Source organism: Lutjanus erythropterus, chromosome 14 (assembly GCF_056507025.1).
Source record: "Lutjanus erythropterus isolate fLutEry1 chromosome 14, fLutEry1.hap2, whole genome shotgun sequence".
Lineage (NCBI taxonomy): Eukaryota > Metazoa > Chordata > Actinopteri > Lutjaniformes > Lutjanidae > Lutjanus > Lutjanus erythropterus.
This window is the reverse complement of record NC_139330.1, coordinates 2,767,616-2,780,122: the sequence shown is the minus strand read 5'-3', so window position 1 is coordinate 2,780,122 and position 12,507 is coordinate 2,767,616. Positions and strand designations below refer to the sequence as shown.

Below are 12,507 nucleotides of genomic sequence, written 5' to 3'. Positions count from 1 at the left end.
CTGGCTAACATAGCAAACACATGTGGTGAGCAATAGTGTGATGACGATTGTCAAGGACAGGGTTAACTTTAGTAACTTGATGTAATCTCGCGACTTTAGCTGCTTTCCATTGAAAACAGCTGGCAACACTGTTACAGGAAGCAGATCGACTGTCATGCAGATGCTAAAGGGAACCTTGTACGTCTGTCTGAGACGCAAAGGATGGTGACAAAACGTTGGTATTTGAGGAGGGATGAAAACAGTTTACATGTGCCTATTCTCACCGAGGTGCAAATAGACACATTATTATTTGGTAAAATATATAATATCTTTAGGATTGTGTCATAAAATAGTCTTATATTGATTCCTTTTTCTTTTTAATATTATTTGTAGCACTGGTGTGCAGTTTTCACAGTATTTTCTACTGTTCTCTAGGAGTTACCCCCCTGCAAAAGTTCTCACGAGCCTGTGTGACCCTGTCAGAATCAGAATCGGTTTAGTGTCAAGTTGGTTTTAACAGAGAAGGAATTTATTGTGGTATGTTGGTGCATATTGTCCCAAACACATCTTTCCATATCTGACCAACATAGACACAGAAATTTATTGATTTCAAACAGTATTTGCTTACAAATAAGCCCTCAATGCTACATATATTTTTAGGATTTTAATACATTTTTATTACAAGAAACTGCTGAGACAGAATGAGCAAGTTTTGCTGTTGTGCACTGAGGTAAAAACAGGAGTTTGTACACAGATTAAGCTCTTCTGTTCCACTCCACCGTGTTGTTTTTGGGTGAAAAAAAGCAGCATCTCTTTTTTTTTCCTTCCCTCTGCTACAGCGAGCTCTGAGCAGAGTGCCCTTAGTATTTTCATCTCGCACATCATGCTTTTAATTATGGGACATATTGAGCAGCGTGTCCAATGCACAATAGCTCCGCTGGAATATTCATGTCCAAAGTTGGAGGAAAGTGGAAAGGGGAGGGAAGTGAGATGTAATTGTAATTAGTGAAGAACCTGGTGCTGCCAATTCTCAAAGGAGCATCTGAGTCACCTGCTGTGTGTACGCCTGTGTGAGTGTGTGTGTGTGTGTGTGTGTGTGTGTGTGTGTGTGTGCATCTGTCCTCCTGGCTTAGTGTACCTGGACACACCAGGGAGTGTGAGGAGCTCTCTTGGCTTAACTAGGAGATGTACCTGTCTGTCTCCTCGCTCCGGGCTGAAGTGGCTAGTTAGCATATGTGCCGCCATGCGTGCGTGTTTACCCTATACGTGTGTGTGTGTGCGGGCATGTGCGTGTGTGTGAGAGTGCACGTGCGTAGGCCTCATCTCAAGTCTCACCGGAGTCTTGTTGTCTAAGATTAATGAAGGTCACCAGAATCCTCCAAAGTATTCCGATAATTAAGGCTTTGTTTATCAAAAACAAGTTATATTAAGAGCAAAAAGATTCATGGTAATTATTCATAATCTTAACAATTCAAGTGTAGCCACCTCATTTGTGCCTTTAATTCTTCTTGTTAATGTTTTGCATAAATCTGCATAATTACTTGAGATGCCTGTTGTATTTTTGACAGCTACTCAGTTCGTGTGCACTAAAGGGTATCGAATGTGCCGCGCGCTGCATACTTAAAAAGCGCCTGTATGGCTGCAGCCGCGAAGCATATTTCAGCCATCAAGCCGGCTGCGCGGGGCAGCAATGCACGCAGAGAATGGGCTGTTTTCTATCAGACGGAGTAAATGAATGCTTCTGCTTCTGCTGGTTAGAATGAGGGCTTTTATGAGCGAGGCGTCCCCCCCCAATCACGCCACTAAATGGGGACATCGGCGAATAAATCCTCGCCTCTAAACAACCAAACAGGAGCCGCTGTGAGTTTGCTTTTATTTTGAAGATCAAGTCCCCTCCATAATGCACGCTCATGACATAATTCAATGTGTGCGTGTGCCCTGAGTTGGGTTGAGGCGCCCCCTGCATAATCACTGCATAACTCTGATGTAATAATCACATGTAAATGACCACTGCATGGAAAAGCTCTCTTGGTTTACATAATCTTGTAATGACCTCTTGTAACACACTGTGATATTGACCCTAATAGATTGTTCTTGCTTTAGTTTTTTTTAAAAACGTATTTTTTGCAGCACCGGCCTCTGGAATTACACGGAGAGTGAGGCTGGCCTATTAGCACCGTGACATGAGTGATTTAATTTAGCCTCCGTCTCTCTCTCTCTCTCTCTCTCTCTTTCTGTTACTCCGTCTCTCCTCTCATTTAGCATGCGACAGGCGTGGACAGTAATGCCTGTGTGATTGGGCTGCGCCGGGTGATGATTTTAATAAACACACACACGCCGAGGAGGCCACAGGTCAACGGTGTTTGGATTCATCAGCCCCACAGGTAGGATAGAGCTGTGAATGATTCAAAAGCATTGCACCAACACACACACACACACACACACACACACACACACACACACACACACACACACACACACACACACACACACACACACACACACACACACATTTTCAACAGATGCACCTTAAAACTGGTCAATATGTCCTGTGAAGACAACACTGTCTTCACTGTAAAAATAAACCATTTCTTTTAACTTAAAAAAGTTTGTGTCTGGGCCGACTGAGCTAAAAAAGACAAGTTGAGGAAAATTTGTAATGTTTCAAAACAAATAAACTTTTTACTTAAACTTAATATATCTGTTGATATTGTGATAAATGACTAGATATTATCTTAGATTTTGGATGTCATAATATTGTGATATGGCATAAGTGTTGTCTTTTCATGGCTTTAAAGGCTGCATTAAAGTAAAGTGAAGTTACATTATAAAGCTACAGTTTTCACCACATACTCTGACAAAAGCAAAGACAAAACTAAAGATGCTCAGTTTGCTGTTTTTATCAGGGGTAGTAATGACCAATTCAAAGTGACACAAGAGTTGCTGAGTTTGTGTCCAATGCATGACAAACTAATGTATATAAAATGAAAATTGTTTGTGTTGTTTTTTTGGTCAGGTATGATGAATTAGTAAGTTAGTAATGGAAATAAATAAGTCAGTTGTAGGAAATACCACACTTTCTTGCAGTTCTTGAATATTGATGTTCCTCCCCTACAAGACCCCAGTACTATCTGTGACCCCAAGCCAGTCTGAGTTTGAGACTGTTGGTTCTAGCTCTCAAACAATGCATGCTGGGAAGTCTGCTAACATGCTGATCATATTTCTTCAGAAGATTAATTTAGTGAGTTGATTGAACTCTGCATATTAGATTCATTCAACTTCAGAGGTCCTGAAAGTAAATACAAGAAGTTTTAAGTTTAATTAACTCATTCCACTAAATTCCTGCAAGATTTTTTGGAGTGTTTAAGATCTTGCTTTTTCTCTTCTGCTCTTTTCTCCACTTGTTGACTGTTGGTTTGTGAATTTGTGCACAAATGTGCATGTTAAGTGTAGGCTAAAGCATCTGTGCATACTGTGTGTGCGTGTGTGTGTGTGTGTGTGAGTGCATGCACGTGTGTGTGCTATCACTGTCCACTGCGTCACACTTCTCTGCGTACCCAGCCCTCCATGCAGGCCTCGTGCTCCTCCTCAGAGAAACATGTGCCTCTGATGTTAATTGAAATTTGTCTAATGAAGTAAAGTTAAGACACAGAGAGGAAGAGAGTGGTAGGAGAAGACGTAGGTAGACAAAGAGAGGGCAAGGAAGAGGAGAAGTAAGAAAACAAAAAAAGAAAGCTTCAACTTTCTTTAATTATGTTTACCCAACAGGCTTTGCTTCCTCATTTAAATAGCATAAACATCTGGCCGTGGCGCGCCACTAGCATGACGGCAGTAGTCAAGCAAATCTTGTGGAAAATAATGAAATTAGATCCCTGGTGCTGTGACAGTGGAAGGGCAGAAGACATCCGCTCCATGTTAATAAAATTGCCATGAATGAGTGAATACAATTAGGAAATTGTCAGTGGTGGCAGTGAACTTTTGTAACTCACCGATGTTTGCATCATTCGATTAAGGCAGCAATTTGGACTTATTATTTGCGGCTGTTGTGGCTTTTATTAATTGTGACCCGGCAGTGATTGGCCTGCGATTAAACCAGTCACATATGATGTGGCTGAGGGTGAGGGATGGATTGGTGGGCAGGCTGATGGAGGAGAGTTTTTTATTGTTGTTTATCTCTGCGACTGCAGACCGAGGAAGATGGAACACACTGTCAGCCTTTGAAATGAGGCAGTGAGGATGCCTGGTTTTAATTGTGTAATTTTTTTTTTTTGTAAAACAGACTCACTTTATGTTTAGAAATCAACTTCAAATTTATGTTTTAGCTTAAAAACTCTATAATTTACTAAAACAAATTCAATAGAAATGAGATGTTTTCTGTACTGCTTTACTGTATTCCAAACCTTCAACTGTCCATTCATCCTGGGACTCCACATTTAACCCTTTTCTACTGATCTGTTACCCATCATGTAACATGTAGCCATATTCTCAGGTTCTGCACTTGTTTCCAGTTCCACTCACTTTAAGTCAAGCTTTATGAGTTTTGGGCTGTTTTACCTCAGATTCATCCCCCCTGATATTTGGCCCAGATTATCTGGTAATGTGACAGGTTTACAGATCCAGTCCTAAGCCTCGTAAACTGCTTGCAGTTTCGTTGGGGCTGCTCCGATATTTTCAAACATGTTTGGTAGTTAAGAGATCAAATCTAGCCGATGAGAGAGACAAGTGTAAAAGGAGACAGAGCAGCTGACGGTGTTACCAAGCTAGCCCTTGAGGCTAATTTTTGCTAGCATTAGAGGACAAATATTAAAATCTCCCCCTGCTGAAGAATAGTTAACCTGTTTTGACCGCGTCTCCCAAACACTTTTCTCATCCTGACTCATTCACCCCTCTGCTTTCGTTCGAGTTTTTTTTTTTTTTTTTTTTTTTCATTGCAAAGCCTTAAAGCACCACGCCAGTCTCCATTTTGTTTCCATCGGCTTCCCCACGAGATTACAAGAGATGGTGCTCCCTCTGGCACGATAATCTTAATAATATCCTGAAGTGCGTGATAGTCTGAGAGATTATAGAGATTAGAGAGGAGAACCTGTGAAGTGACGTTTGTGTGATGAGTCCAGCTTTAGGGTTGACTTCCTGAAACTAAAGTTGGCCACTGCCCTTTCCAGGTAGGACTTTGAGCCAATCAGGAACGATCAAACACAGGTAGCATCACAGCACAACATGGAAGACTACAACTAATACAACTACTGGTTCTCATATCATGTTCATGTAGATGTAAAAGGATATAAATAGTTGTGTCAGAATTCTTCTTCTATTGTTATGCATAACAGCCAGTTTACATTCAGTCACTTTCATTTTGTCCATGCTGTAGAAAAAGGCAGAAGTCTGTATTATAATTATAATTCCAACAAAGAAATTTCATTCCAGCTAGTACTGAAAGACCTGAGGGAAAATTAAACCAAAGCTATTTTGATAAATTAAGAAATATTTCAGTCATATATCCAGCTATAAATGCCAGAAACTCTGGTTTAATATTCTCACATATGCAGATTTGCTGTATTTAAATATCTTTGTCTTTTTGACTGTTGATCGCATAAAATTTTGATTTTAATTTTAAGATGTCAACTTGGACTCTGAGAAATTATGACAGGCATTTTGCACAAGATTCTGACATTTTATAGACAAAGCAATTTATTGATTAATTGAGAAAAAAATGGAATAATGATAAAATAATCGCAATAATAAAATTAGACCCTCCTATTCAGCCTTTCATTCATTACAACAGCATCTTAAAATAAAGGCTGAATAAGGTCACTGAAGTACTATCATGAAATTTACACTTGACTAAGATAAGATAATCCTTTATTACTCCCACAGTGGGGAAATTTTCAGTGATAAAGCAGCAAAGTGGATCGCTTAATAGAAAGAAGCATCAGTGAAAATAGTAAGTAATAAGTAGATGAACAAGCAATGTAAACAAGAGGAAATGACAAAGATATAAAATATAATAAGAATTTACACCATTATACATATTTTGAACTGGTTGATCTGCCTCAGAAGTGGAATGAGCTGATCTAACTCCCAGATCTGTGTAATTGTAAAGAAATAATTCATAAGTGATGACGGTGGAAAAGCCACCACATCCAGTGCTACTTTCTCTTCTCAGAACACAAACTGTATTTACTATATAGGCTATATATGTATAGCATTACAGACTGCAGTGCTTTGGAATAAATCCCTTCAAATGCTCTCCGTCTTTATCATCTTCACTCCTCGGGTCTGGCGTTCACCATTCTGAGTTCCCTTTGCAAATTTGAAGTAGTCCCTTCCCTCCTTGCTTTGTGCTTTCTAGAGAGAGGACTGTGTTTACTTTACAGCCTCACGCAGGCAAGGGAAGGGATTACATTTGTGGAAATGAGTTGTCATTTCAGGAGGTAATAATGGATTTAGGCCTGAGAGCTCGACAAACACAACATGGGGAGAGCGGAGAGGATGAAACATGGGAGCTGAGGTAGAGAATGTGTGTGTACATAGTGGATTTGTGCGCGCACAGGAAGGATGGGATAGACACACAGAAGCACACACACGTACACGCATGCACTATTGGCTGGACATCTGTATAAATGAGAGAGTGCTGGTGGATTCTGCTGGGGTGCCTGGTTGGGGGGTGGATATCCCACCACAAGATTCCTCCAATCTTCAAAGCTCCAGTCCGGTTGGAAGTAATAGTTTCCATCCCTGTTGCCAGATTGGGTTCGTCCTGTCATCACCGCTGTATTTACTGACAACCATGTTTTATCTTTTGTCTTGGCCGCCCTCAGAATTGCCTCCGTAGTATTTTACGCTGACTTGAAATGTCTCTTTTGTCTTTGGCTGGAGTTTTGAAAGTTCCATTGCTGCCTGCCAAAGGAAACAGGCCCTCTTGGTTTCTGTAACCGTGACCTTTGGACTGCACAGTAGTATGTCAGTCACATTAAGTCCATCATCATCACACAGGCCCTTTTATTCCATCCCACATCCCAAATGCAGCCATGCCTAATATATCCGTCTGCTGCAATATCGTCACCACTGATGGCGTGTCGAAAACAAAAATGGATCCATGATTTGTTCTGTGTATTGTGGATTGCATCATCATCAGTGAGGGTTTCAAGGACTGAAGTCGAAGGTCGTCACAGGTCCACTCGATGTCTAATAACCATGTTGGGTCAGGGCCAAATTCTGTTCTCTCTGATTGAGCAGAATCTGTGCATCACTATCAGCATTGATCATGTGGTGAGTCATGAAGGTCACAGGAAAAAGTTGTTGTTTGATGCAAGATGCAAAGTGAAGTGCATTGCAAACGACATCTACTGCTGCTTTATTCAGCTGTGGTAGTTTATTGACTGTGGCGAATTATGCTGCTAGTAGCATATTTTCTTTCTAAGGTTGACCACAGTTTGGATCAAGTCTATACAGATTGAGACGTCTTTGGATCCCTTTCGGAGGGGTCACATTTTTTGAAAATCAATTTTGGCAAGGGCAGATATATTTCATGTAACTGTTCTGGGGGGACAATAAACATCTCTTAGCTGGAGCTACCGTGGACTGGGCTGTAAATAAATCAGTTCTCTAGTGGCGGATGTATGAAGTGAACCGGATTACTCAACAGAGCCATCTTCTCACCACTGCAAAGTCTGCTGCAACGATGTTCCCTACCACCCCAACTCGTTCTCTCTCTATGCTGCCGAGCTCGCTCTTCTCCTCATGTTGTGGCAAAGTTTCAGAGACAAAGTGTCCACATATAACCACACTAAAAGCCTGTTTGTGTGCACTGACTGAGATTATATAATAGATTTGCATATGTTTCTCACTTCCCCCTGATGGTCTGGATAACTTGTGAGATTTGTCGCTAGTCGCTTAATATTAAATATTTTGGCAGCAAAAAGGCAGCAGTCATATCATAAAGACACTGAAGTTGAGCGTGCCAGTTCTTTTTGTTTGAGCAGTGAAAAGAAACCTGGTATCATAGGTAGGCAGGGAAACAAACCACTGTGAGGCATGAGACAAGTGTATAGTCAACAAGCATCTCTGACTGATGACACTGCTTGTATTTAAATATTTCTTTCCAAGGACTATACAGTAATTGTTGGACATGTGCTTACTGTCCCCAGCCAACTCTATGCCCTTGCATGTTGGGTTTGGTTTGGTTTTCCATTGGTCTGGTTTAGGATGGCTCCAAAATTCTGCATCATGTAGACCTCTCATCCTATGCATTTGTGTACTCATGATGGTTACACTGCATACTCTGTCTTATTTGGGTATATTTTATATATATTTTTAGAGACAGCTCACAATAAACCATTATTTTAAAGGCTATATTTCATATATAAGCAGTAGTCCTTGCAATTGCCCACATTTCTGAGTAACTGTAATTTAAGTTTTTTTCTCAGTAGTAGTAACTAGTTACTCCCCAGTATTGTACAGTCCACCTCTAGCATAGTGAGGCCAACTTATACTATGAGACATATCAAAAACCAAAAGCTGTATTTCAGCTATCATCAAGTCTCAGCCTCATGATGCCATTAAAATGAAAAAAAAAATACATCTTCAGAAAGCCTGTGGGTCATACCTATGAGACAGATTTTATTTAAAGGCTTTACATGCACTTCATACTTAATGATGGAACCATATGCTTGAGCTATTGTTGAACGTATGTGCCTTGATGTGTGCAGAATGATCGTTCCAGGTTACACGGAGGTCAGGGGCAAAGGGGTTTGGTTGGAATATGACTGACTTCGTTGAATCAGCTCTAAATATTAGCAGATAGATTTTCTCACATGCAGCTGCAAAATCGCAAGTCTTTTTGCTATTAATGATGCAGCCAAAGGACTTATAGTTACTGCACATTTCACAGAAAATATCATTAGCCTGAATCACTTATATGGGGATTTTCTATAGGTAAGGTGATGAGGTAGTTATGTATGCATTTGTGTATGTGCACAAGAATGTGTGTGTGCACATTTGCATGTGTGTGTGGAGAATGAATTTGTGTACAAGTATCTACTTGTGCATTTTTGTGTGCTTGCATGCTTGCACGAATACACATGTGTATCTGTGTGTGTGTGTGTGTGTGTGTGTGTGTGTGTCATGAGACAGATGGGTAATAGCCCCTGTGCTGAAAGCGGGGCCCTGTGTAACGTGCAGCCCTGATTGCAGACCTGATTACCTGCCATATGCTAGCTGAAGGGTTGAGGGCCGGACCAAATGAGAACAGTATGCAAACGTTAAGGCAGCGTTTTTATAGCGCAGTCATTATGCCCCCGCTCTGGCAAATGAAAACGAGCGTGGCAGGGAGGGAAAATAATGAAGTCGTAAAAAAACGGACGGGTCACGGTGCGTGGTCGCCGCCGCCGCCACCTCCCAGCTGTAATCCCATTGGCTGGAGGAGAAGGGGAAGGGTCCCCTGCTAAGATGATGGTAAGGCGTTGGTTAGACCGCAGGGTGGCCCTATTCCATCGAAAAGCCTTCGAGAGAGAGAAGATGGCAGTTAAAGATCAAACTGTATCTTTTTCCTGGGTGCATCACCTTTAGTTGCGGAATGAGTGCAAAACACAAGCTTGTATGTGTGTGTGTGTGTGTGTATGAGAGAGTGTGTGTGCCTGTGTGTGATGTGATTATGTTCCTATTAGCCTTTGCATTCTCCATTATGCATGCAGCGTACGGGGCTAAACTGACCTTGTAAGATGATCATTGACTCTCCTTGGAAAACACTTGTTATCCCAGGATTAACACACACACCAATTACTACCTGCTTGCCACATGAGCTCAGGAAATAAAACATTTCCTATCTGCGTCTCTTACAAAGGAGGAACTCCAGGCCCTCTGTGTGCACACAACAATGTGGGGTCGCGCAAATATATACTGTTTTTCGAGTACGTACACTTATTTGTTTTTTGATGATGAATGTATAATTTAAAAATAGAATATATTATCGTGATAGCAGGGATCAGACTGGGCCGGATTAATAACCAGGCAGTTTATGCAACTGATAACTCCATAATTATATTATCTATTGTTACTATAATAATAGACTGTACAACAGGTTTTAAAATTATGTACATTCATGTTTCATTCATGTAAGGGAACATGCTTGTTTGGAAGAGACCAGGGCAAAAGCATCTTTCCCTATAAATCATGCACGCAATATCTTTAAAAATAGTTTTAACATATTTTTTTTTCTATATTCCTACTGCAATATATTTTTTTGTGATTTTAAATAAGATAGTTGAAAAAAAGATTGAACATTGTCTTGCTACAAGACAAATCAAAGACAGTCAAAATAAAATACCTGGTGCCATTTGTGCAAATAACTTTCAGAAGAATGGGCCGACTTGTAGCTGAAGTAATTCAGCTTCTGACCAGAGTATGGAAACTTTTTGGAAGCCAGAAATCTAAGCAAACTGTACTTGTCTGAAGTAGTCTGAGCAAAGTCTATCAATATTGGGAAAGTTAGTATGAAATTAAAATTCCCACTTAATTCATACCTTAAACATATATCACAGACTCAATATCTGTATGGAAACTTTCTGAAAGCCAGAATTCTTAGAAATTAAAGTTTCTGTGGTCTGAGTTGACTTTTTTAATATTTAACCAGGACCACAGTCTTTCTCTAACCATAAAAAAGTGTTTTGAGTCACTGAAGTATAGCTATTATGCCAGATATGTCAGTGAGTGCAGGTTTTGGTCTCTGTTCAGGCAGGATGGTGTGAAACATGAAAACCTCACTGTAACACAATGGCTTCAAGAAGCTGCACACAGTCACTGCTTCTGGCTGTTATACACTAAAAAACTGTAACACTCCTAAACCACAAAATGTCATTTACATTTCTGCTTGAGAACAAATTAAACAAATGAAATTCAGCTGCTGAATACTGTGTGACAGATGTGATGGTAAGTGTTTTTTCTCACTTTCTCCGGAGTTTTTTCCTGCCTTTAGTCTTTATTACTAAGCTAAGCTAACCCAAACCCCAGCTTCATTCTTAAAGGGATTGTTTGGAATTTTTTTTAGTAGGGTTGTCATTAGTCAGTTTATTACCTACAGTAGATGGCGGCTGGCACACCTCCAGTTTGGAGAAGCGGCTGAAGTGCTGGTGCAGGAAGCTCCGTAATGAACTGCTGAGGACAGGGTCATTGCTTTACCTTGCTGTCAGACAGCCTTTTTCCACTATAAACTGACATTATATAAGCTGAAAATAGCTTCCTCCAAACCAACCAAACTCCACTGAGAAAATCAATATTTTTTTCCCCTGTAGGACACTGGAGTTGCTGGTTTGCTGCAGCCTCAACTGATTCACTTATTTGAGTTTTTTTGTGACTTTGGTGTTTTAAATAGTTAGTTTTGATTGGCTGAAGTTGCACAATAACACAAACAAACTAGCCAATCGAGGTAGTGGTAGACCAGCAACTCCTGTGTCCTGCAATGTAAAATTACTTATTTTGCCAGTGGAGTTTGGTTGAGTGAGAGAGGGAGATATTTTGCTTATATAATGGCAGTTTTCTCTGTTTCATGCCAAAGTAAAGAACTGACAATATTCTAAATATAGCGTGAACTTAAACAGATTTTTAAATGGCTAAAATATGTTATATGTTATATTGCTTAGCTTCCTACTCCAGTACTTCTACTGTTTCTCCAAACTGGGCGTGTGCTGATTGCCATCTGTTGCACTGACTATGGCTAAGTAGCTCATACAACCCACTTCAAATATCCAAACTACCCCTTTAACGCAGGGATGTGAGACTGATATAGATCTTCACATCTTACTCTTGGAAAGAAAGAAATTGAGTGCATTTCCTACAATTCTGAAGTATTTCAGTGTTTCAAGATTAGATTAAGGACATTTTCCTGTTTAACACACTCTAAACGGTTGAATCCCCTTTTCATACCAATCGAAATCACATTAGGATTTGTCCATTCTGTTTGATGTGGTTACAAAGGGAGATTTCTATTTTGGTTATACTCTAATCATGCTGTTAATGGAATACTGAGCTCCATAGAAAAGCAGCATTATGAGTTTCTACAGTATGTTGTCCATGCACCATGTCTTTTTCTACTTTGGTGAAGGAAACTGATTCCCATTTAACAAGCTGAGACTCCCACCTTACTACAAACCTGTTAGCTGTGTGTAAGGAATGACTCTTGTTGCCAGGGGCTCCCCATCACTTTTCCCATTTCCATCCATCAGGAGAAAAGGGGAACTTGTGCATAATCCTGAAGCCCATTGTGGCCTACTTAGCAGGAAGGGAACATGTCTTTCCGACTGGTCGTGCCTTTGTATGTGGGTCAGCTTCATTCAAATTCTCTTTCATTCCAGCTCTTCTTCCGACACTGTGGCCCATCATTAGCTGTAATATAGGTCACCCCAGGCTTTGTGAGGCTCCAGCCCCATTTGCATTCTTGATTCAGATGGAGCAGTCGTGGAGTGACTGTAGGTAGGGAGGTGGGAAGCTAAGGGGGAAGGTGGCATCAGAAGTAAAGGCGAAGCTTTTATCACT

The 12,507-nt window shown here is 40.5% G+C and overlaps 1 long non-coding RNA gene across 1 annotated transcript in view; it reads left to right on the top strand.

Moving 5' to 3' along the window:
• The window catches only part of LOC146315017 (uncharacterized), a 62,339-nt gene that overhangs the window by 22,171 nt on the left and 27,661 nt on the right, over positions 1–12,507 (top strand). Inside the window, exon 2 of the long non-coding RNA XR_014771855.1 lies at positions 2,242–2,363. This is a non-coding gene — a long non-coding RNA (uncharacterized LOC146315017). The remainder of the gene's footprint in view (positions 1–2,241; positions 2,364–12,507) is intronic.